Source organism: Sinocyclocheilus anshuiensis, unplaced genomic scaffold (assembly GCF_001515605.1).
Source record: "Sinocyclocheilus anshuiensis isolate Anshui unplaced genomic scaffold, SAMN03320099.WGS_v1.1 scaffold2129, whole genome shotgun sequence".
Classification (NCBI taxonomy): Eukaryota; Metazoa; Chordata; class Actinopteri; order Cypriniformes; family Cyprinidae; genus Sinocyclocheilus; species Sinocyclocheilus anshuiensis.
Window position 1 is genome coordinate 1,247,671 of NW_015552540.1, and position 27,570 is coordinate 1,275,240.

General features: G+C 37.5%; 1 protein-coding gene across 2 annotated transcripts in view; it reads left to right on the plus strand.

Moving 5' to 3' along the window:
• LOC107663977 (potassium voltage-gated channel subfamily A member 1-like) overlaps positions 1-13,906 on the plus strand; it is a 39,353-nt gene extending 25,447 nt beyond the window's left edge. The window contains exon 2 of one of the 2 annotated variants that reach the window (XM_016454418.1): positions 12,910-13,906. The gene's annotated coding sequence lies outside the window, so the exon portion shown is untranslated. Of the gene's footprint in view, positions 1-4,255; positions 4,287-12,909 lie in introns of those variants that run through there. The other variant, XM_016454420.1, reaches the window with a different exon arrangement.
• The last annotated feature ends 13,664 nt before the right edge of the window (positions 13,907-27,570 follow it).

A 27,570-nucleotide genomic window follows, 5' to 3' on the forward strand; every position in this document is an offset into this window, starting at 1 on the left:
GGGTGAACTGTCCGTTGAAGTAAATCATAGAAATGTGTTAAAACGCCTTTCTTTATGGCTCAGTAATGCGTTAATGTGTGTGCTCCAAAGGAGCAGTTGTGCATCATGGGCTGTTTGCTGCCCATTTCACTTTTCTAATCAGAAACAGAATACTCAAGAAAAAAAATGTTGTATGAGACTTGATTTTGTTCTTCAGGAATGGATTGGATCATTAAAAGGGGGGGTGTTACAAATCAGAATGGAGCAAGGTAGTTGGAGTATGAGGGATTTGTGATATCAGCCGAAAGCAAAAGTCATTTCAGAGGCGGAGAATCTGAAGATTAAAGGTTAAGAAGACACAAATATAGACACAGATAAAATATTTTTCATATTATTCTACCCCAGTGCAATGCAATATTTGTTTACAAAGCCTTAAAGGAAATCATACATTTTATTATATGAATCTTCTTACGATTAATGTTTAATATACGTTAACTGTAATTGACAAGAACAAAACAAACAGTTAAATTCACAATTATTTGTTTAACAAATAATCCTCAGTTAAAGTGTCATGATTTCAAATGGGTTACTACCTTTACAACTGTTAATCCCTCACTTTTAGACACCACTAGATTCCTTTTCCCTCAAATCATTCCAGTATATTCTTGTTTAGTTCTTGTCTGACAACATTCGTTCTCTCTTTGGTGACATTGCACTTTACATCTTGCTTGTGTCCCGCACCACCTAGCTGCCCTGATTTCATTTAGATGAGGCTTGAAAAATGGCAGTAGACTGCAGTGCTCATTGTGAGCTTGTGAGGGAGATTTGTCTCAGTCTAGAAATACTCTTATGCTTCAAATACCATTGTAGGTGAAGCAGGCTGTATAAGAAGTGGATTGTCCAGACAGTAAAGCGAACGCATGACACTTTCAAGCAAGATGTTTCATAAAATTATGTTGACACACTGTAAAAGTGACATTGCTGCTGAATAGTAAGCTAAAAAGCAGTGTGAGCAGCACTAATGTGATAATAGAGTCAAAATGTCCATGACATCTGTGAATTGGTAGATACTATAATATACATATATTGGTATTGTCTTGACTTGTTAATTCCTCAAAAATGTTTTTTTAAAAATGTTTTTTTTAAGGATTCTTCTCTTTCTTTTCTTGAAAATTAAAACATTTAATTTATTTGTTTTTCTTTATCTGTATAGCCACAATATATGCAGCTACATGTGATCCAACTGCTGTTGTTTTATTAATTTTTATTAGCTTGACTGCTAATGTAAATGGCATCTTGAGCCCTGAGAGTATTCATTCATCTGTCACAAATTGCAATAACCAAACACGAAATGCATAATGCTATGCCTCAGTGCATATGACAGAACCGAGTATTCCTGCAACAGATAGTGTCAGGTAAAGCATTATTGATTTGTGCGTGCGTATGTGTGTTTATGTGCGTGCATGTATGTGAGTTTGTGTTTGGAGGAGGCAGAGAAAGCAAGTCCAACGACTGTGCAGCTTAGACGCTGACAGCTGAATCATAGGCTGCTAGGGTAGAAGGAGAAAAATCAATGGCTTTTAAATTCACTTTGTGAGGTAATATCAAAGGCAGTGACTGTTGAATCGCAAATAAGTACACGGCTGCGTGCAGGTGTTATGCAGGGGCCGGGTGAAGGGAATGAAGTGTTATGTAGAGGGTGTTTTCAGCATGCACTGGGCAACAACATGATGAAGATGCCTGTCGCTGATAAAAAAAAAAAACTCTCAAGACCTCCCACTCACCTTCACTAAATGCTGAAAATGTCTTATCAGCCGCAGCTTGAAATCTCAAGCTGACAACCCATCAGCATACAATATTGTTGTTTCATTGATTTTGAATGCTAATATGGTGCAGTTGATTGTGGATTCATTGTTGATTTCATCACTCAAAATTTAAATATTTTAATATTAATCTTATATATTTATTTTTAGTTTTATAAGGTATGTGTTTTGGGGCAGAACTATCTATGTGTTTGATGGGTGGACTGTTCAGAAAACCTGTTTGACAACAGTCATTATTTTTCCAATTCTGTTTGGTGATGCTAGTAGTGCATAAATGACGCACTTCTCTTTTAAGGGCATGTTTTGGAGTAATTACATATGGCTTTATTAATTACATATGGCTATATTAAAAATTATGAGACACAGTTGAGTGTTGGCATTGCCTTTTCTGTTAGTGACACCTTCTGTTGTGTTCTGCAGTTTATATGCTTTAATCATCCACTAGCTTTTCAACAGAACCTGATCTCTTGTTGATTTCGCAAAACATATCAGTTATGGGGGAGGCTATGGTTTAAGATGTGACGTCTTAATTCCCACTTTCACATTCCATTAGCTATCATCATTTTGCCCTTGAGCAAAGCATGTCTACACATTCATGTTTACTTGACACTGTATAACTTCTTTTCAGTGGAACACAAAATATGTTATTTGGCAAAATGTCCAGGCTGCATTTTTAATAACTGGGGCCATTGGACTCTAAAAATACAATAAAAGTAGCCTATTTGATTTTGTGGACCATGTTTTCATTATTCCAAGTCTTTTAAATCAATACAATAGCTTTTTATGAAATACAGGGGAACAGTACAAATGCTACAAATGCTAGGAGTGCCGCCGATCCCTAGGGGTGCAAAAAGTTTATTTATTTTTTTATTACCGATACTACTTCAATACTATGATATACATAACTATTTTATTTCTCTCCCGACTCACCCCGGTTCGATGCATGATCAATATCCCCCCGCACAGCCGCACTTCTACATTCATCAGTTACCTGATTGTGATAAATGTTCACTAATAAATTACTGCTATGTCAAAAAGACCGAAGCCCTCTGGTGCCTAGGGAAGAAAAAAAATTAAATAAAAGAAGATGAAAAAAATGGGACAAAGACAGAGGAAATGTGATGTAATAAATGACGATCATATAAATAAACTAGATGAGGTAAAAGTTTGTGAACAAACTTTATAGAAAGCCTAGTCTAAAAGTTTAAAAAAGGGTCTGGAGTTCCAGAGATTCGAGATTTTTCGTGTCACATGATTACACGTTTTAATAATATTTTTACGCTATAGTTGTGTAGTATTTGGGTATTTATGGTATTTTTCATTTGAATTGGCTAATTTAGTAATGTTTGTATATAACTGGGCTTATTAAAAATAGCAACATTTTATGTAAAATGTACTTTAAAGATGTATGTTTCTCAGTTTAATTCGTGGTGATAACGTAAGAAAGGGCTATAGTTTAGTAGAACATTGCTGCCATCTACTGGAAATTGAACAATTCAAATTTATTTTGAAGATTAAACAGTAGCGTTACTGTATGCTAGTATTAGTTTTGTGCAGGAATACCAGATGTAATTATTTTTGCTGTTTGTGTCTAATTTATAATGTGACTTAGGCAGCACCTATATTTTTATAGTTTCACTGTAAACTATTTAAAACAAGGTTAATATTCCATAACTAACATTAACAAAAATAATAAATACTGTTACAAATGTATTGTACATTGTTAGTACAAGTTAGTTAATACATTCACTAATGTTAACAAATGATACCTTATTGTAAGTGTTACCGTTTCACTATCATCAGCTTTTTATTTTAATAAGAAAATGTAACACGCAATAGTCACATATACTCCTACATTTCTCTCTTCATATGCACTTTTGGTCTTTATTGTTATAAACAGTTGTGCTATTCAAAAACAAAAATTATTGGTGGAATGGGCTGTGAGGCAAGGGGCACCAGGTAAAATCTTGCCTAGGGCAGCAAATTGGCCAGGGCCGGCCCTGAGTACAGGCCCTAAATTAAGCAGGTGTTCACAGAAAAGTCTCAAATTTTGCAGCTTATGTACTTGTGTGCATTGAATTTTAAGTTTTTTAAGAAACCATGTACTGAAAACATTCATAAAAAATGTAAATAATTATTAACCTGCTTGTTAATATGCACACTCTAACTTACCAGCATTTGTTTTATTAGGACAGCAGTAGTACAGGGTATATTTAATGTAGTGGTCTGTGACATTGTGTTAGTCTTGCATTGTACCCCCACTTGCTGCCGGAAGGCCAGATGTGTTTCTCATGGCTGTACAGCGAGACATAATTGGCATTAGGCAGAGCCCGTCTGAGGCATTAGATCTGTCTTCCTCTAATAGGGATGAAGGTCATTGGCAGCATAAATCTAGCGCATGAAAAGAGATGAAAACGGGCACGGGATGACTGCTGATATCATTTCTGTTTCAGATACGTCTGTGTGATTGATGAAGCTGAAAGCAAACAATAAATCTCCTCTCAGGTGAGGAGAAGCAGCAAGGCAACTGGCACACTTGTGTCCCTCCTTTAGATCACCTGCAATCCATTTTGGCTCTGAATGATCAGACATATTGGCATTCGACTATATCACAGATAGAGAGAGGTGTGAATCAAAAGCAGAAACTCTTAGCTTCATAATCTCTGTCAGCATGCATGTTCGTTGGTTAATGGATTAATTGGTAATGATTATATAGTCTGTAAGAGACACTATGTAATCGCTGTCTCATAGATCATCCAGCACCAATCACTTATATTGATCTTCCTTACAGACATGCAATACATATTCTCAGAGAATGTTACACACAGCAGCAGCACCCATGTTGACTCACAAAGCTCTGACCTAACCTGGGTGGAGATCAGTTACATGATCACATTAGTTAAAGGGGTCATATGATGCGATTTCAAATTTTCCTTTCTCTTTGGAGTGTTACAAGCTCTTGGTGCATAAAGAAGATCTGTAAAGTTGCAAAGACTAAAGTCTCAAATCCAAAGAGATATTCTTTATAAAAGTTAAGAGTCAGCCACACCTACCTAAAACGGCTCGTTCTAACACGCCCCCACATATCTACCTCACTATGTGGGAAGATTTGCATAATGCCGCCCAAATGTTCACACAAAGAAAGAAGGCGTAACTTTTATTCTCGCTGTAGTATTGTTGTTGACGCTGCAGCCATGTCGTGAAGGTGCTGTGTGCTTCGTTGTGAAAGCGAAACTACTTTGTTTGGCCTTCCAAAAGAGGACGATATCGCTTCGTCATGCCTGGAGCTGATCCGTGCTGGTCGCTGAGGAAATACTTCAACTTCGTGCTGTCGATCGCCGGATCGGCTTTCACCGCGGACGAAGCGGAGTCCAGCCCGGGGTCGTCACATGTGGTTGCCGTAAGCCCTCCGGACGCTCCTTCGTCAATAATGTTATTTTTAGCAGCATCATATGACCCCTTTAAATGGAAGTAGGGGGAAGTAAAATTTTATTTTAAAATTTTTATATATATATATATATATTTCAAATAAATGCTGTTTTAGCATTAATGAAAGAATCATGGAAAAAATTGTCACCGTTTCCACAAAAATATTGAATAGCACAACTGTTTATAACAATAAAGAAGATAAGAAATGTTTTTTGAGCACCAAATCAGCATATTAGAATGATATCTGAATGATCACGTGACACTGAATATGTGAGTAATGGCTGCTAAAAGAAATAAATGAGATTTTAAAACAAATAAAATAATATAAATATTGAAAAAACAATGATAAATAAATTATATAAAAAAACAAAATTTTTTAAATTGTAATAATATTTCACAATATTTCTGTTTTTATTGTATTTTAGATCAAATAAAACAGACTAGGTGAGAATTATAAAAAAAAAATCTTAATATATTAGCGACTTCAAAATTTTAAACATTATGTATATATAAGATTAAATACCTATAAATTAATTAATTACCAAATCTACAAATCATATATATATATATATATATACCGTACATATTTTCTGATATGGGTAAAACGTTGACATAAACTGAAGTGAATGCAAACTACATACCAGCTTACGGAAATGTATACTAAATGAAAACAGCTTAATTGTGTCTTGATTATTTTATTCAGGTATTTGAAGTCCAGTGCCAAGAGAGAATGCTGAATTAACTGAAGCTTGATGGTTTAATTGAAACATCATTTTACAGAGGAATTAGTCAGACAGTGATGTCCTTATTTGGACATGTAACTCTCAAGTGTTTATGTAAATTTCATGCACACATCTGTTTGTACATTTTATAATTTTGTAGCTAGAGGGAGAGTGTACAATTAAATCTGTTAGACTTTATCCATTTTTACTATTCCCCTAATTTAAATCTATTAATAAACACTGCCCCAGAGCAACACCACTGACAAATCAAGCGTAGCGTTAGTTCTGGCAGGTCATGTTAGTCAAGCTCGCATCAGCTGACTCTCAGCTGATCCCCATCAACCTATGGGAATACGACACCTAAGTATTCATATATAAGGTCCCGCAGTAGTATCAGCAGTTTTCGCATTGCTCAATAGCTAATTACCCTCCTCCATCCCCAACTCCTCCTCTGTCAGTCAGGATTCAGCCTTCTGATTCTCCTTTGAATCAGACTAATTCTAAAATGTGTACATAACATTATTGAACTTTAATGATATCTGCAATACATTTATGTTGGTTCTGTTCTGTTTACCCTGGGGGGGTTATCGCTGCTCTCCCTGCTCTCATCCATGCTAGGCTGCATGGATGCGCAGGGAGTTCTTGCCCAGAACGGAACCATACCGCCAATCCAAACTGTATGCTAATTGTCAATCATCTTTGACGATAGTGGTCCTGACAGAAGTCTTTGTTAACGTCATTCTGAACATTGCCCTTTTTAGTCACCATGCTTCTACAAGAAATTGTTTGTTAACACTGCCAGAAGCATCAGCTAAAAATGGAGTTTAATAACCCTGTACAAGCTAAAACATCCATGCACTGTTGCAAAATTGGTTGCTTATCCACGTGGGGAATGCACTATTTCGTTTTCCTGAAATGACGCGAACGTTAGAAGGGTATAATGGCAAATAACCTCTAATAACAGCTCTCTGCATATTCACTTTGATTTGTGCTTTAGTCTATGTGGAAGAAAAAGAAGAGATATAATTGTGTTTGTGGTCCTGAATAATTTATCCGTTGTCTTAGCTACTTTCTTTCTGTTTTTGGCTAAATGTATTAGCTAAATTTGTGTTCTTCGCATTTTCAGTATTCAGCAAGCCGGGTGTGTCTTTGACATGGCAAGTGTAAGTGCGCTCCAGTCTCATTTATACCCTGGTAAATGCACACTAATATTCAAGGTCATGCTTCATTGTGCAACTGAATTAGTGAAAGGGTTTTAAGAGCTTAATACAAAGTCTTGTGTCACATTACAGGTTGTACAGTGTATATTCAGCATACAAATTTATCTACAATTTTACGTGTGTCACATTTTAGCTCTCCGACTGTCAACCCACTTAGTTTACAGGATTAGAGATGTTTGTGATGGATGAATCAAGAAAGCGATCTCTAATTGTAAATGCTCTGCTGTCAAACTCAAGGCTGTCCATAGAGAGAACGAAACTTCCTCTGATTAAAAAGCAATAATTGCTCGACAAGAGCGTAGCACCTCATGTTGCCGTCTTCATTGTCTCGCAGAGACCCCTGATGTACCACTGACTTCGTCAGGGATCGATTCTCACTCCCGTGTTCTTGATCATAAGGCATTCTGTGTAGATGCCTTAGTTGTACGTGGTTGTGTTTGTGCCTTGTTTTGAGGGGGCAGAGGACGTCTTTGCTTTAATGATGTTCCATAGCCCCCGCCCCCGTGAACGGGATGCCGCTAATTCACACTGACGGTCTGTCATAGAGTCAGATGACTCAGAGGCACATCAGGCACATGTGCCTCCATTGTGCACTCCCCCCACCCCCGAAATCAGAATGCCGAGGGTTCCAGCGTTACACTCTGTCACATACTTACTACATGCTCTGCCTGCTACAGGGACACCAGCCAAGAGAGGGATAAGAAGAGAGAGAGAGACAGAGGGGGAAAAAACAACAGCAGCTATGTAGGTATTCAGGCAAGCCAAAGAGAGATACATTGCTCATTGCTCAGGTTAGATCTGCAGTGATAAATGATGTGGATTCTGCTGTGGACATTTTGTTTTTGACTGAATATGTATGATTGTCTTGTTGTGAATATCAGGTATTAAAGGGATAGTTCACCCAAAATTGAAAATTCTGTCATTAATTACTCACCCTCATGTCATTCCAAACCCCATAAGACCTTCGTTCATCTTCGGAAAACAAATCTGAGAGCTTTCTGACTCTGCATAGACAGCAACACAATGCCCAGAAAGGTCGTAAGGACATTGTTAAATTAGTCCATGTGACATCAGTGGTTCAACCTTAATTTTATGAAGCTACAAGAATACTTTTTGTGTGCAAAGAAAACAAAAATAATGACTTTATTTAACGATTTCTATTGAAGTCAGTCTCTGCCGCATGTTCACGACAATACCATGATGCATGCGTGTGCATATGTGACCCTGGACCACAAAACCAGTCTTAATTCGCTGGGGTATATTTGTAGCAATAGCCCAAAATACATTGTATGGGTCAAAATGATTCTTTACAGATCTTCTTTATGAACCAAGAGCTTGTAACACTCCAACGAGAAAGGAAATATTGAAATCGCTTCATATGACCCCTTTAAAGATTAATTGATTTTCTCAATATTTTGATTTTTTTGCACCCTCAGATTCCAGATTTTCAAATAGTTGTATCTCGGCCAAATATTGTTCTATCATACATCAATGGAAAGCTTATTTATTCAGCTTTCAAATGATGTATAAATCTCAATTTCGAAAAATTGACCCTTATGACTGGTTTTGTGGTCCAGGGTCACATATATGGTGTAGTACTCTTATGAACGCGCTGACTGACACGGAAGAGAAGAAATTGTTGAATAAAGTCTTTATTTTTGTTTTCTTTGTGCACAAAAAGTATTCTCGTAGCTGCATAAAATTAAGTTTGAACCACTGATGTCACATAGACTATTTTAACGATGTCCTTACCACCTTTCTGGGCCTTGAATGTGGTAGTTGTGTTGTTGTCTATGCAGGGTCAGAAAGCTCTTGGATTTCATCAAAAATATCTTAATTTGTGCACATTACAGTTGAGCTACTGATGTGATATGGACTATTTTAATGATGTCCTTACTACCTTTCTGGGCCTTGAACGTGTCATTCCGTTGCTGTCTATGCTGAGTCAGAAAACTCTCAGTTTCAAATCTTAATTTGTGTTCCAAAGATGAATGAAGGTACATGTATACCTAGCAAGATTGCTTTTTGAGTTTCATCACGGCTGTGTTGATACTGGCTGTTGATGTTTAGACCAGCAGCGCAATTGCTAATGTGATACTGCTTTTATACAGTTCAATAAGCAAAAAATTTATATTAACTCACGTTTTAGACACAATACTCTTAGTGACTTTGTCTGTTTTTGCTCCACCCACAAAAGTTCCAAATAAAGCCACAGTAATTAGTTATTCAACACAGTTTTTGTGGCATTCCTGAATGAATCTTTGTGTTTGAACGAATCACTCATAACGAGTCACTCTTAAAGACTTTTGTTCCTAAATAAATATTTGTTTGAAAAGAAAAGGCTGAATGAATGATTCAGTGACCTTCTCATAAAGACAGTAACTTAATTCCTTCTTGAATTAATCAGTTTTTTTCCCCAACAAATTGGTCAATGAATGATTCACTTGTCACCACCTACTGGTGTAATGATGAAATCTGCAGAAAGATCCCACCACTAACACACAGGCTAAGTGAAACAAGCAATGAAAAGTCCTAGTACTGTTGGACTGTATATCAACAATCTTGGAAGGCAGCTCATTCAGTCAGATTGGAGAGTAAATCATTTGCATACATAATTATGAAGTTTGATTTTGGTTACAAAAAAAGAAGAGTGGTGTGTGTGTATATGAAATATAGTTATTGTAAAAAGCACTAAATTCTGAATCTAAATGTTATCTTTCTTTTCGTTACCTTTACTTTTATTGCAGCTGTTGATCCCAGCTGTACAGTAAATCTAGCGGTGCAGCTTCAGCCTCGTCAGAGTTCATGGGATTTGTGGTTGTTGTTGGATCCCTGTTCACAGCACAGAAAGTGCTAAAATTAGCTACGGAATGAAATGTCTCAGAAAAAGGAAAATTGGACTCAATTACTGGAGAATTCCTTATTCAGTCATGTTTTGACCTCTTCTGTGCCAGGAAAATATGAACGCCGTTTAGTAGCGGAGAGAGGAAAAAGAGAGCAGAAGGAGAATGTGTATGTTAGTCGGGGGCTCTGAGGGGAACGCTTGTTTCCAGTGGCATGAATCAACTCAAAATATTATGGATTGATTAGACCATATGCTTGGCTGTTTTAATACGTTTGACTTAGCACAGAAACAGATCTCACACATTTGGTGGCTTGCCAGCCCAACGCTGTGCCAGTGTTTATTTATTGCTTAGTGTTTATTAGAATTTCAGCTGTAAGAAAAGAATTAGAAAAACAAACAGGCATTTCAAGTAGCTTAGACATGCTTGCTGAAGACTGTCCTCCAAAATTATTCACTACTCAACTACACAACTGTACAGAACACTAATTATCTTCAGTTTGTTTGTAGGTTTAAATTCTATTAGATTATATTATTAAAATACCTTTTGTAAAAAGTCACTTTTTACTTATGTTGTACACCGTTCATTTTTTAAATGATTTTGAAACGTCTCTTATTCTCACTAAGGCTGCATTTATTTATTCGAAAACATACAGTAAAAACAGTAATATTATTAAGTATCATTACAGTTTAAAATGTTTTTATTTTTTATTTTAATATATATTAAATATATATCTGTGATTGCAAAGCTGAATTTTTTTTACCAGCCTTTACTCCAGTTTTCAGTGTCACGCTTCAGAACTCATTCCAAAATGCTGATTTAGTGCTCAAGAAACAGTTTTGCTTCTTAATATTTTTGTGGAAACTGTTACATTTTTCTCAGGATCCTTTTAAGAATATAAAGCATTTATGTACATTAGGACTCTTTTTGACACCTATTTGTTTGTTTTTTTAAACTGTAGTGCTTTTTTAAATGTCAGGTTATAAAATATAAGTGTAAAATGTTAACTCACTATCATATTGGGTAGCTGATATCAAATATTATCACATTTCTTATTTCTTCTCTTTAGAGAATGAGAAAATTTTTCACTTTTCAAAATTCTTTACTTCTTATTTATAGGCAAAAAAAGAAAAGTGAACACGCCAGCAAAAGTAGCAATAACTGTGAACTTTATATCAGTCATTATTTTGCTTTTTGTATCATGTCTGACTGTTTTAATGCAAAAGAGGCTCTGAAGCATAATTTGTGGGATGTTTTCCCACATATTTTTGCAAAGGGCCTGACAATGTTCACTGGCTGTCAAAAGCTTACGTTTCTGGACTAGAGTGACGTGTTGGCGCTGTTCTGGTGTAATCAGTCTACATTGGAGGTTGGATTATTCATCTGTTCTGTTGGCCATCTTCTTGGACTTAGATGAGAAGCCGATGCAGTGTCTTGCCATTTTGGTGCATGATATGGCCACTAAGCAATGATTCTTGTTCTTGCTGCAGCTGGTATTTTAGGCATTATGGAATGCACTGAAAATGACTATTGTGGACTTTCTTGCTGTGACATATGCTTTCATGGTATCAGCTTATCTGGCATTGTTTTGTATGGACATCTGTGGTTAAAAGTACATGTGACTGGCAAGTTGTCCTGTTGTAATTCAAGCTGTATTTTAAATGACTTAAAGGGATAGTTCAACCAAAACTGAAAATTCTGTCTCACCCTCATGTCTTTCCAAGCCTGAATGACTTTCTTTCCTCCATGGAGCTCAAACGGAGATGTTAGGTAAATAGTGTAAATGGTGACTGAGGCTGTCATTCTGCCTGACATCTTCTCTTGAGGTACATTCTCAAAAGTGTTTTTCTCATTCTATTTATGTTTATATGTGTACTAGTATGCTTTTGTGTTGAAGGGCAGATCTCTGGATGATTTTAGCTAAGGCAAATAGCAAAGTGCAGGGATGGGTAGATGAGATGGAAGAAGTAATTTTACTGTTATAATCATGTGATCCAGAGTAGTGCTTCCTCCTGAGTAATAGTGAAACCTGAGGTAATTTATTTGGCAAATTTCCTGAAAATTTTACCTATTTATTAATAATCCTGTACATGTTTGCATTTTTTATGTTGGTTTGTTTTAACCAAATGTCAAATGAAAAGACATTACTATGACAGATGCATATAGTATATATTTACACTAAATTTAAAACTGTATTTATTTTTTACAAAAGCTGTATGAATGTTATTCTGATATTATGAAGATTACATTCTGGTTTAAACTAAAACGCCATTAATGTACACTACCGTTCAAAAGTTTGGGGTCTACAAGATTAAACTAAAACTTGTATTCAACAAGGATGCATTAAATTGATCAACATTGACAGTAAAGACTTTTAAAATGGTTACAAACAATTTGTATTTTAAATAAATGCTGTTCTTTTGAATATTCTATTCATCAAAGAATTGTGAAATATGTATGACGAATTGAAATATGTATCATGGTCTACCGTGATATCTTAGTTAGAACCCCAAACAACGGTAGTGCAACATATTAGACAATAATTCTCTGCACCCTTCAGAGTGCTCACTTCAAGTGCTCTGTCCTTCGGAGTGAGTAGGGCACTTTTGAATGAATTCACCCCTAATCTCATTAGCTTGTAGTTGTTGTTGTTGAGTAAAGTATGCTCTTTACAGGTGAAGGTTGTCTGGGTTAATGTGCAGGACAGGACAATCTTCTGTGTCACTTGACACTGCACTGTAAATACTGATGCTGTAATGACATGAATGAGGAAACTCTTACTTTAATTTGCTTACTTTACAGCTGAAAGAAATAGACTACAATCTGATAGACAATTTAAATGATAAAAGCTGTGTCAGTAGTCAACATTTTTGTTGTATCCTTTCTGTTGCAGTGTTGTGAGTCTTGCCTATGAGAGACTCTTCCGTCAGCCTTTGGACTCCTACAGAGGGGAAGGGCCATGACTGCCAGTCAACGGACGGCAAGTGGACGGGACAGACCCGTCGACGCAGGTGTCACTGAAGATCCTGCTGGACATCAGATAGAGAGCGGACACTGCAGCCTCTTCGACGAGCAGTAAGACAGGAAGTCCATCATCAAGCCAGGTGTCAAACTGTTTAAGACCCGTCCCAATAAATGCCTTAAAGACACAGTACACTACATCTTTATGTAGAGGAACCTGCAGCAGGAGACTTCTTAAAAAAGCTTGACATGTTTTCATTTTCCTCTTTATGAGTGAATTGGTGTCTTACAAGAACAGATGTGAATATTTTCTTATAATAGAGAAATAATTGTTTGGGTGTAATATTGCCACTTGTTTTTTTGTGGTAGGCCTGGTGAAAGCTGTTAAATATAAGTGAAGGGAAAGTCTACTGTCTGTGGCAGCCTCTTCCATCTAGTTTTATCTCTTTTCATTTCTTAAACCAAAAGACTGCCAGCTGGAATGGAGAAATTCAGCGGCAGTGCTCAATGATGTCAGTCTGGACGGGTCACACATCCACAGTATGAATGCAGGGTCAAATCACATTCCCCTCAGCATCAGACTCATTGCTTTTGCTCAAAGCTTCAACAATCAAGAACAATCCGCTTTTAGATCATCGAAACCCTAAACGTATTTTAAGGAACGGATTCACCCCAAATTTCAGAAAATATGCTGATCATTTATTCACCCTTATCATGTTATTCCAAACCCATATGACTTTCCTTTTTCTGACAAATAGATTAGTGTTTTTTGTCCATACAGTGCAAGTCAATACGTTTGCATGGACCCAAATAATCCATTTTTAATCAGAAATGAAATCTAACTGCAAGTTCTATCAAACTGCAAGGTATGGTGTAGACCTGAAATAAATCAATGAACAGGAAAAAAAATAAGCACATAAACGTTTGAATCCAACTATTTTCTCAATCGGATTCAAAAATACCTTGTGAACAAACGAATGTTTACATATGTTTTACATCTTACGATAATGCATACGTTTAAGAGTCACGTCTTCCTGGTTAATGGAGGAGACTAATTATACAAAATATTTGCTAAAAATCTCTTCTGACATGTATGTCCACTTTTTCATTATTTGAATTGGATTGCAACATTTAGGGTTTATATAAACAGAACTTTCAGAATCTGAAATCTGACTGAAACTATTTCAATTGCTTCACAGAATAAAAGTAAGTCATTCAGGTTTGGAGCAACATTAGGCTGAGTAAATGATAGAACTTTTTTTAAAAATGTATTTTATGTAAACAGTCCCTTGAACACCCAGAGGCGTAAAACATCAGTAATAGTCTTTTGACTAATAGACCTATGTTTGGTGGCCTTGATGGTCTCTAAGGTGCAGATAAATGATGAAAGTTGAAATGTGGGTGCCATCAGGTTTGGTGGACAGCTGGTTATTAATTTGAGTTGGTGCATTACTGGACTGATGCCCAGCACTCAGATGGTGAGCTGAGTCTGCTTCTCTCTGCCTGCATCCACTTTACATATCAGAGTTTGGTTTATAAATATTAGCGATCAGTTCATCGCAACAGGAATAACACTACGCTGCTGTTGTGAACTGGGAATTTTGGTATTGCAGTTCAATTCACCCCTTTTGCAATACCCTCTATAAATAGTGCCCTCAAACAGAAGACTGCAAATTACAGTGCCACACACCGACAGCATGACAATAAAGCCACATATAAACAGATCTGCAAGACATATTCCCAGTTAACTAACACAACGATACTCTCTCTGAAATGACTGCCCCGCAATCCTCCCTGTCTCTCTCTCGTTTCATTTGTCTTTTGCTTTCCCTTCTTGCCTATCTGACATGCAACCAAGCATGCAGACTTATGCACACTGTTGTCTTCTCTTTCTCTGTCCCTTTCTTTGTCTGTCTGTCTGTCTGTCCTGTCGGAAGTACTCCAAATAGACGATGTGTGGGAATTTTAGGATAAACGTGTTCTGATCTTATAGAATATGAACACAATTTCTAGAATGAACCAGCTGCTTCGTTGTCATGGAAATACATTCAAGTAATCTGTATGCAAAGTTCTATGGAAGTGTACTATCTATTTTTTTAAATCTAGCCTTGAATATTATATAACCAAAGTCGAACCCTGAAAATCTCTGTTCTGTGTTTGGACCTCTTTTTATTTCTTGAAGAGATTTAGACCTAGTTAAAATAGATGCACTTGAAACACGACGTATGTACATAAGCAGATGTCTATTTTATTGTGTCCTCAAGGTCACACGTCATTTTAGGCAGATCTACTTTTTGACTGTTAGCCTTCTCGAGTCCCGGGCCCTGTTTTTCTCTCGTTCTCTTAATTCCTAATGGTTTTGTGCACCTCGTGGAAGCCGATCCTGCCGGTTGCAGACTCTCTCTCCTCAGCTCTCTCTTTTTTTAGCGTGTGTGTTAGTTAGTTGACTGGACTCTCTAGCAGAGGACCACTTGCCGAGTGCTTTTCATAAACTGAAGCCGAGATCATCAGGTGGATCAGCGCCATGAAGCAACTAAACATGGAGCATTGCGTCACGTCACATGTTGTAGATCTGCATGTGACTTTGATATGTAAATATGTGTTAGTGCTATTATGATGTCACCACGACATGTCGCTCTGTGCTCGACGCAGTGGATCAGAATGGTTTACATTGGAGAACAAAAGAATTCCTTAACATCCACAATGCGATGCGCATGGCTCTTTCATTACACACTGAGTCAACAGCCAAGAATTACCAGCCAACCGTGAGGAGACTTTGTTACCATGGAGATGCTCTGCCAGTGCTGACTGGTTAGCTAGCTTTGGAGGAAAAGGAAGCTTTTCCCTGTGAAAAAAAACCCAGGAGAATTACCTGCTAAACGAGATAGACCGTGTCAGCACATCCTCTCATTGATTCGATCGATTATTTTGTTCATATTCAACTTGCTGCGATTAAACAGTGGCTTATGCGGACTGATTTGCACAGGAATATGAAATGCAACAGAGAGAAATCTAAAAGCTCACTTATTAGATGCACACACAATATTATCTGAATTCTGTTTGACTGTTAGGGATGCGCTGAGAATAAGAATATAACAATAATTGTTTTTTTATGTCATGGCTTAGAAAATAAATGGCTCATATTAAAATTCTATGCTATTTTCTCTTTATAAATTTTAAAATTAAAAACTAAAATCAAATGTTTTTTAGGTGTTACAAGTGAATTTAGGCCTCACAAAATTGTAACAGAGTATATTCATATTAAGATTTGCTAAAAGTGACGTTTAACAGTGTTATTGAATTAGTGTTTTTAAAAACTTCAAGCGAGCGTTAGATGATGGCTAAGAGTATATAAATGTAAATATCGGCCGATATTGATCCAATACAGGGGTGTCCAATCCTGGTCCTGGAGGGCCAACGTCCTGCAGAGTTTAGCTCCAGTTTGTCCCAGCATACCTACCTGGAAGATTCTAGTAATGCTGAAAATCTTGATTACTTTAGTTCGGGTGTGATTAAATTGGGTTGGAACTAAACTCTGCAGGAGAGTGGCCTTCCAGGAGTGGGATTTGACACCCCAATCCAATTTATAAATTAAAAAAATCTCGAATATTGACCGATATATTGTGTATCCCTATTTGATTGCAAAACAGCCAGAATCCCTGCTACTGTGTGAGAGATATTGAGACAAAATGAAGAGAATCCTTAGAAATGCAACTTAAAATATAGCAATCATAGAATACCTGAGACCTTAGCACACCAATGTGATATTTGATGTACCGTATGAACAATAAAAAAAAAATCTTGTGGCTTTCATTACAGCATGGAATATATTGTACTTTGTGTACAAGTGACTGTCTGCTCATTGTTAATGAATTTCAGTGAGCTTGCATAAGTTCTTCAGAATCATTAGGCATTATTTTCACTTTTATAAAGTGTCGTAATGGACAGAGTTACCTGTGTACCGCTTTGCTGCTCACCCTTGTCTCCACACAGTAACAAAACCGCAGGAGAACATTGCTGACTGGAAGAGATCTCTTTCAATTACCAGATCACCTTACTTCTAGTGTCCGTCCTACAGCAATGTATGCAGCTACAGGTCACTAATACAAAAACAGGCAATCGCACGTCAGAAATATGAATCTAATATCAGATCTTTTTGGTAATCACAGGTGGACCTCTGTGTATTTCCGCTTCGATGAGAGGTGTGTTGCGTCAGCTTTTGTGCCTCCTAACAAGCATGCAGAGGGAGATGCGCTCGGTGAGTGTGTTCTTACGATGAACAATAAAGACGACAGGAAAGTGTATAGAATCACCGCCCTCAAAGAAGTAAATAAATAACCAGATGTTCCTCTATTCATGTGAGCTTTGGATGGGCTTGCCCTTTCTTTCTGCATGATGCTTTGGTTTTGAAAACTTGCATCCTGATTGACGATGTATTTGTGTTATTTATTTATTACTATGTTTTTTTTTTTTTTGTATATTGGAGACCCTGTATCATTTCATTCTTTCTTTCGGATTCTTTTTTTGGGGGTTAATTCATCAATCTTCTGGATTTTTCTACATGCATATCATTTTGTAGGCAGCAATATGAGATGTGATGGAAATGAAATTATGTGCAATGTTGAAAATGAAAAAAAAAACAAAAAACATAATATATTAAATAAAAACAAAGAAGGCCATTTTTTATATTTCCTCTGTGTGTGTGCATTTTTGAATGAATGGTTTTGGTTATCTAACTCTTCATTATGTTAGCAGTCATCCTGCTCTACTTCTGAGACTCAAATCTCCATTTGTGTGCGTGGCAGTTGATGTAGCATGAGTCTAACCAGTCCCTCGCCATGTGTTCGTGCCGTCTTCGACTGAGACCTGTGACCGAGGACAAAGAGTTTTGCCATTATGGGACATTTTCTGCTGCAAGGGCCCACAGAATTGTTTTTGACACCTGATCCTCCAGTCATCATGTACGGCAGCGTTTAAATATTTAACATGGAAGCTGCATGGAGCAATTACTAGACTCTTGGATTTGCTCCAGATTCAGTAGCCGAACTCCCACTGAAGACAGTGCACCCGAGCTCACACCCTGCAAACAAAATATCCATCCAGGGGTCACATGCCTACGCTCAAATGCAGCGATGTAAACACAATAACACTTGAATGCTGATGTGGTCCTTCCCCTTTTACACACATTCGCTTGTCCATACCAGTGCACCAAAATAAATGAGGTGTTAATTAGTCCCAGTCTTATCTGCTGCCGTTGTTTGACTTCAGGGAAAAGTCACCAGTGGCTGGAGGACGAAAGTCAACAGGTACTAGGGTACAGGTGACCTTTCTACTTTAATTATAGATCGTCTCTCTGTGGGTTTCTTTATTTACTGTAAACTGCAGAAGCTGACAATGAAAGAGACAGATTTGTCTTTGTGTGTTTGCATTCCACCTTGAAGGTCAGTGCCTCTGGGCTATGGCCACAGGGTGTAAATCAGAGCTTGGTGCTGATATTTATAGACGAGCGCCCATCATTGCTGTCTGTAAAACGGGTGAACTTGCCAGAGGACCCTGAAACAATCTGTGAGGTCTTCCCGTCTTCACTTACACTCCAGCTCGCAAACACTCGGCGCGTCTGCTTTGGCACGCTTATGTAACGTTTCCGACGTGGAATGTCAGCTGTCACATTCGCATTAGCTGTGTCCGAGCATGTTTGTTACCATTGGCCGGAACAGTCAGGGTGCATACGCTCATTTATGGCGACTGGCTCGCCCATGAGCTAGTCCCGTTTGGTCTGAGGAGAGCGATACTTTATGCATCACCCACATGCAAGGTCATTGAATGAAATAGGCCATGAATGTCCTTCTTGCTGGCTTTGAGTTGGGGCTTGTGGCTGTCTTCCAGGAATAGGCCACATCACTCAAAGGTGTAACATTAAACCTGACACAGGACAATAGCCAAGCACATGGTGGGCATTCTGAAGCGTTCACACTACCAGGGAGCGTGGCAGTAAGCGGCTAGCCTTATGCCTAACACTGCTGGAAACATAATGCCTGGCCCGTTACTGTCCCTAGAAATTCTACACCATTTTACACTCCAACAGTTTCCTTTAACTTGACTCTCTCTGCGGCGTAGCCTTGGTCCCTCTCTCTTTTCACTCTAATCCCCGTTTTAGGTTCCCCCAACTCATCCTCAGATAATGTCCAATCTCTCTCCTGCTATGCTATTGTGCCCTCTTCCTCATCCGAGTCTGTACCCTAATTACCAGCTCTTTTCCCAGGGCCTCTTCAGACAGCATTTGATTCTCAACCAATTAAAGCAATCAAGTGATAATCAAAATTTTCATTTGCCCAAAAATGATTGCCGGTCATGGGCCGAGGAAGATTTAGGATTTCCCCCTTTGGACAGCAATTGAGGAAGAGATCAATTGTGTTTTTACATAATTTATGAGATACGTGTGTAATAAATGACTTATGGTCTGTGATCAGTACTTACTCAACTGTTAAATGATCATCGTGATGCTTGTCTTTTAATTGGAAAGCTTTGAATCTTTATTTTTGACAGGTTGAGTTCAAAGGTCTTGGCTTTCTTGTTACTTTATGGTGTAATGTCAAGTTCAAAGTTTGATAACGTGTTGACGTCAGGCTTGTGCGCCAGTCAACTGAATTGAAAATGCAAATTCCAATCCTGTTCATTTCATTTGAATGGATTTAAAAAACAGGATGCAGAATTTGTAAACTAGAAGTTTGTCGAGGTAAACTTTCTTAGTAAGTTTTTATTATTTTTTATTTGAAAGGTTTATAGGCTGCATGGCAACATTTTCACTGTCGTGAAAAGATGGGTGGACGAAAAAAATAAGAATAATAAGAAAAATATTTCTTATTAATTTTAATTTATTGTTAGGCAATTTCATAAACAACAACAAACATTTTTTATTTTATTTTATTTTAACACTTTAGATTAGGAAAGATATATTCACTATTAACTAAGAGTTTCCCCTGAATAAACTGGGGCAGGATTAAGGTATCAAAAATATGGTCATGTAGAATAAGGCATTAATATGTGCTTAATAAGTACTAATAAACAGCCAATATTCTAGTAATATGCATGCTAATAAGCAACTAATTAATATTGGGAATTGGTCCTTAAAATAAAGTGTTATTTTATTTTATTTTATTTTATGAAATGGAATCGAATGGAATAGACCAGTGCAGAAGCTCTCTCAGAATGCATTACCTGTGAGGAATCTCTTTGAATTACAATTCAGTAAATTCCTCTTCCTGATATTCCAATTCAACTTCCTCTGGGGTGTGGCCAATTCAGTTCAATTCCAACTCATGAGTTTGAAGGCAGCCAATTATTCCAAACTTTGACTTATGTTGATGGATGATAGCAATCAAACTGAGTTACTTCTCAGTAAGGCGTACAAAGGGCTGACAACATCACTTCACCTTTAAATGTGCTGTAACTACATCCTGTAATATTTGCAGAGAGAAAATCTGCTGTCTTGGCAACAGAAGCCTCTTTTGAAATGGGTCCCTTCGGCAGCTATGAATATATGTTAGACCAGTCTGGTAGCTCTGCAGGACTATGTGAAACAAAGAGAGCGAGATAAGAGAGCGGGAGAGGTGCACAGAGTGAAAAAAGACTCAAATAAATGAGTAGGACAATGGATGAGAGAGCAGAATAACAGTCGAGGGACAGTTCCACGGGAATGAGAGGAAGAGATAAAATTGTGAACGAGTGCAGAAGAAAAAAAATGTATGAACAAGAATAGGAGCATGACAGAGTGAACGGAAGTAATGCTCTGGCAGAGAGCGAGAGAGAGAGAAGACTGTTGATGCAGAAACGATTGAATTGTAAGAGAACAGAACACATAAGGCCGCACATACTCAGCCATCCATGACATACACACACACACACACACACACACACACAGACACACCGCCACGGGCACGCAGCACATCCTCAGCCGCTCTGTGCAATTACTGACATCATTCTCAGCTCTGAGAACTCCATACATGGGACTCATCTTAACCCACCCATAATACCAAACCAGCCTCCGAGAGATAGGGAAATGAGGACTAGAGAGCGTGATTCTATATGACACTTGTGCCCTCGCGGCAGCGTGAGGCCTTGAAGAAGCTAGTGGGCTGTAGCTTGGAGCTAAGGCTTAGTGACATGGGTAGAGGAGGAGGGAGGAGGGCTTTTTGGTTGGGAGAAATGGAGGTTGGAGCACAAGAGCATGGCACAGACAGTTTGTGACACGAGAGGCGGACGCTGTCTTCGATGCACTGGCGGTGAAATGCACCCGCATGAGGTGTGAAGGGAAATTTCTATTTGTTGTCATGGAAACTGCAGTGTGAATTGTCTGGAGCAAAAATACAAGTGGAGGAGAGATGGCAGATCTATTCAGGGGAGACCCTTTCTTTCATTGAGACTGTAAGATTTTTTTCCTTTTAGAAACGAACGCACCTTAGGTCTGAGGTGCACTGGTTCACTATCAAATATAAACTGTTATTGCAAAAAGCTCTGTCTTTTGCTCACAGCCAAAGCTTTCAAACAGCCACTACAAACATGAATAATTGGATTTGTCAAGTTTCTGAAGTTGATATGATATATTACTCATGTCTAGCTGCAGATATTCATGTGGTGTTCTTCTTCTCACAGCGGAATAGGTGTCGGGTTACATTTATTCCGATTGTGAGCGACTGAATGGTACATTCATGCCTCTGAATAGTGCATGAACACAGTGGTGCAGAAGCGCTGTGCTTAAGCGGCTCTATCTCAGAGGATTTATACTGGGGGAGTTGGACGTATATATTCCAATGAGCATTCGGTAGAGTGATATATAAGGGTGCCAGGCATTGTCAGTCATCTACAATGGATATTTCCATTCGCCCGCTGGGTCCTTTTGGAAAGGCCTCTCTGACTGACGCACAAACGCATCACGGACACATGCACGCACACACTTTCAAAGGCTTCTGCCACTCATCGGGGGCCTGGGCTGAACCTGAGCAGCAGGAGTCGGCCTGATATTTTCTGCTGTGACACCCCTGACCTGCCAGTGCCCTCATCGTCCTAGGTGGCCACGTGTGTATGTATGCATGTGTGTGCGTGAGACTGGGGATTAGAGTTACAAATTAAATTTCAGACCGAATGGGAATGAATGCCACTCTAAACAGCTCAATGACTGTTTAGAAATTACCTTAAAACAATGCCACAGAATTCCCAAATCATGTTGGTCGGCCATAACAGTGGCAGCTTGTTGGCCATAAAAGCAGATCTCAAAACTTTTGCCTAAATGTTAAAAATATTTAATACCTAATATTAGATATTTATATCATCCAAATACATTACATAATAATTCAGATATTTACATATTAACATAATATTGTGTGTGTTTGTGTGTATATAGCTTACAAAATAATGGTATAGAATTTTTTATTTTTTTATTTGACCTTTTTGAAATAAAATGCTTAAAAATGTGGAGGATTTCTATCAAAAGTACTCTTTATACTTTAATTTGATTTAGTATATTAATATATTTTAATTAAATTAATTCAAATACATTTGAATACATTATAATTATTAATTAAGTTTTTACACATTAATATAATTGTATAAATAACTAAATTAATGAAAAAGTATCCTTGTACTGTTTTTCTGTTTTGAAGTAAAATATAATGCTTTTTTAAATAAAATGCTTGGATTTTTTTACCAAAGTACTCTTTATACTTTATATTAAATTATTAAAAAAAACATATTAATTTATACAGATAAAGGATCAATTATAACTTGTTTTGAGGGAACATTATATGAAAAGTTTGAGCTTAATAGCACAAAAAAAAAAGCATTACATCACGGTCTTGCCTTCCTTAAATGCACTCCAAGTCAATTTAAAATAAATGTGGATAAAAATGTGCTCATTTAAAAACAGATATCAAATTCAAGTCTTGTTTACAGCCATGCTAAGTTGAGCAGTGGTCATGTGATGACTTTCATGTAAAAAAAACATATTAATTTATACAGATAAAGGATCAATTATAACTTGTTTTGAGGGAACATTATATGAAAAGTTTGAGCTTAATAGCACAAAAAAAAAAGCATTACATCACGGTCTTGCCTTCCTTAAATGCACTCCAAGTCAATTTAAAATAAATGTGGATAAAAATGTGCTCATTTAAAAACAGATATCAAATTCAAGTCTTGTTTACAGCCATGCTAAGTTGAGCAGTGGTCATGTGATGACTTTCATGCATTGTAAAAACATCCTCACATGTACACTTGCATGATTAACGATGGGCAGACATTTATGGGAGCTTCAGCATAAACATTTCGTGTTGAAGGGGGTCAGCTTTGGATTCGGATTTCAACGAGGAATGTTCGGAGGAGGTTGAGATAATGCATGGGGGTGATGAGGAGAAAATGGGAATTTTTGCAAGTGCTGTGTTTTGATCCTACAGTGAGTCTGTGTTCAATGTTCAATGAGGACAGAAGAGTGTGTGGTAATTTGGGATGAAATCGCAACGAAGTGACAGAGACTGCATGCAGAGAACATCTCTTGGAGAGGCTGCAAATGCAAGTGACGTGAGGGTTTTATGCAGGCGTGTGGTTTGATTGACAGGACAGTTTAAGGATTATCTGAATAAGTGTCATAGTTTCCTATTGAAGTTATGCTGTGTTGAGATTTGCCCCCTGTGTTGAGACGTGCTGCGGTGCTCATTTTTAGATTTCCTCTTAGCATTTATGGTGCATATAACTGCAGCATTCAGTGATGAAGTGTGTTGCATAACAGAGGTTCCTAAACTATTTTATGCTAGGACCTACTGTACCTAGAGAGGTAATGCATCTTAAGGTCCACCAAAAACTGCTCAGAGTGAAATATGAGAATAGATGCATTTGTTCTCTTATAGTTCACTTTTTGTATTTTTCCTTGTCATATTATTAAATTAGGTATGCCCATTTTTCAATTTCATTGTATAAGGGTCATGATAAGCTATAAAAGATACAGATAAAGATAGAATATATGGGCCATTCTACAGAATTGGTGCAAACTGCTGTCCCACAACTAAAAAACACATTTAAAAAGCATTTAAGTATTCAAATCTTAAATGTTTACTAGGATCCTTCTATTATCTATTAAAACCCACAATAATATTTAAAATATTAGTGAGCTTAATATATATAAAATCATAATTTATTGGGTACTTTCAATTGGGAGGTGGCTGTCCTGAACCCTAACCCGTAAATTTCAACTTATAATGCATATCAACGTATAAAACGTATGAAAATGATATTGAAATTTATTTTTTTTTGCATTGTTGTTTTTAAAAGTATCTTTTTGATCCTTTCTGTATGACAGAACCTTTTCAGTAGGCATTGGAAATATTGTTTCTTCAGTCGCTCCTTTGACTTGTGGTGTTCCCCAAGGTTCCATTTTCACCCCAACCCTGTTTTCTTTATATATGCTCCCTAGGAAATATCCTTAGGAAGCACGGAGTGTCATTTCACTTTTGTGCGGATGATACACAAATATATCTGCCTCTGAAGCAAAAAGACATGAAAGGGTTAGGAAATCTGTTTGCATGTCTAGAGGACATTAGATCTTGGATGTCTTTAAATTTTCTATGCTTAAACTCTAGTAAAACAGAAGTTATCATGTTTGGGCCTCAGGTGAATAAGGCTAATGTAAACCATAATCTGGGATATTTGAACTCCTTCATCAAACCAACTGTGAAAAATTTGATCAACATATTAACACAGTAGTGAAGTCAAGTTTTTTTCAGTTAAAACCTCTCTAGAGTCAAGTCTTGGTTATCGTATAAAGATCTTGAGAGACTTACACATGCCCTTGTCTTGTCGCGTCTGGACTATTGTAATTCTTTATATGTTGGTCTACCGCAGTCTTCTATATCATGACTCCAGATGGTTCAAAATGCTGCAGCCAGGTTTTTAACTGGGGCTTGCAAGTGAGAGCATATTACTCTGATCTTAAAGACTTTAAACTGGCTCCCAGTGTGTTATAAAATTGATTTTAAGATATTGGTATTTGTTTTTAAATCCCTAAATCATCTGGCACCCTCTTATCTGTCTGACTTATTAAAAGACAAAAAGCCAACAAGATGTCTGAGATCTACAAAAAACTACTCTTTGTCTCAGCCTAGATCCTGATTAAAGGCAAGAGGTGATTGTGCATTTGCAATAGTTGGGCCGAGGCTATGGAATAGCCTTCCTTTATCTGTGAAAACATCTAATTCTGTCTATGAGTTTAAAACTAAATTGAAATCTTATTTTCTTACTTTGGCTTTTTAAACTTTGTATGTTTTTTTATTGTTCTTATTGACATTATATTTTATCATTGTTTTTATCTTATTTGTACAACACTATGGTCAACTGCTGTTGTATTTATTGGTGCTTAATAAATACATGAATGAATGATTCTTTTAAAAAGTGAAGTTCAAAAAAAATTATTTTATAGTTTCTTTGTAAATTAGCCTACGAAACTTTATGTAAAAAAATGTGTCCCGCCTTTTTCATGTCAATACCAAAACAGTGCATGTTTTAGTCCATTGGCCGTGACTGATTTTAACTACACCCCTAAATTTATGATCAGGAAATATTCCCATGTCCCCCTCTCTCATAGCTACAAGGTGTGAGTAGATGGGTCCCTTCATTTTGGGGTAAATGTGTGTTAAAATCTGAAAAATCTGTGTTTAACTTTAAGGAACGTCACTACCGAACACCTTTTTTCTGCAGTTAAGCACACTTTAGTTTATTCCATGACATTTAGTTTTTATATGTGTACCACTGTTCAGAACTGTGCTAGCTAACCATGTGCTGCTTAGCATCTTTGAGCTAGGTTCAAAAGTATATAAAATTGTCACTACCGAAAAAGTCACTACTGAAACATTTGGTGGAGTTTCAGTAGTGACATCTTTGTTTTTTGGGTGTTATCCCTAGAATTTTCACTACCGAAACAGTCACGACTGAAACATGTCAACATTTAGTTTTTATATGTGTTCCACTGTTCAGAACTGTGCTAGCTAACCATGTGCTGATTAGCATCTTTGAGCTAGGTTCAAAAGTATCTAAAATTGTCACTACCATGGCCGGACTTACCATGGGGCTTGAGTGGGCTGCAGCCCATGGGCCCTGCCTTGTAGGGGGCCCCGCCTTTGCCCGTTTACGTTTGTTTGATTTGTTCGTTATATGCCAGTCAGAATTCAGAAATTATTAGCTGCATTTCCACTGCGCACGCTAGATCTAAATGGGCCAGCCGGGGCTACAGCTTACAACTACGACCTTCAAGGCCACAATCAAACAGCATAAACTGGTATTTATGATTATTTCACATAGAAGAAGGACACACGTATTGAATCGCGTCTGCACCTATTGGTTTGTTATCACATGGCTACTTTAAACAGCTCCATTAAGCAATTAGCCCCAAAGTGCGCATAGAAAGATAATGATAAATTCTCAAATGTTCAGACCTCATTACTTTACAGAGGATGATTCTATGTTACTATATTAATGTTCCACTAAATTATGCGATCATCTGATGAGTTTTGAGCGCTCTCTCTCGTCTTACTACCATTACACATAGTGGGGAAGAAATGTCATCAAAATTATTTTAAATAAATAAAATAGCAATTTAATGAGTTTCTGTTTTTATCTATGCCTATGATATAGGACTTAGCCTATCACACAAACAAGAGTCCTTTTTTTTAATATCTGCACGATCGCAAATGTACAATAAACAACAACATACAGAGTAACTTTCAGACACAAGATTCCGTTTTGCTCCGTCAGAAAGAAAATAGAACAAACAGCAGAACCGCTGCGTCTCCGAACAACAGTGTTTTGTTCCTCAGCGTTACACAGACCAGCAAATTATTCAATCAGGCTATAACTACAGTCGTTTGCAAAGTTAAATGAATCAGCTTTTTAAATGAATCCGTTGATTCAACTCACTCATCAGGGATCCAGACTCATTCTTCCCACTGGTCATTCTTTTGCGACTAACTTTCTCAGTTGGTCGCACAAGCACATGATTTGGTCGCAATATTTTAATTAATTTATTTATTTTTTTGTGCTACATGGATTAATCAATGCATGCTGATGAACTTTTATCATAGTTTATAGTTATATGGAAACGAAAGTAGTCAGTTTCCTCAATATTCGCATCATTTTTGCTGCGTGCAGCTTCGCGCTCGTGCTGATGCAGCGAGTATAAACCAGGCTCTACACTCGAAGTGCTGCGCAGTTCAAACGAGTAGCGTGGTTTCGTTATGCGTTCAGCTTCGTTTGCCGTTTGATGTTTCGCATATGCAACAGAAATGGCAGCGCTTATGAGTTAAACAACGCGGTGGTCACGCCAGTGCGACCCTCACAAAATCTAGTCGCACAGGCAGAAAAAATGGTCGCAGTGTGGAGCCCTGAGCTGCGTTTCCCAAAAGCTTCGTAAGCCTAAGAAGTTCGTAAAAACGATCGTACGACCGATCTTAATATTACGGTCTGTTTCCCAAAAGCATCATAAACTTAAGTACCACTTGAAAATCATCGTAGATCTACGAGTGCTCTGGAGTAATCGTAAAGCCCTAAGTGCATC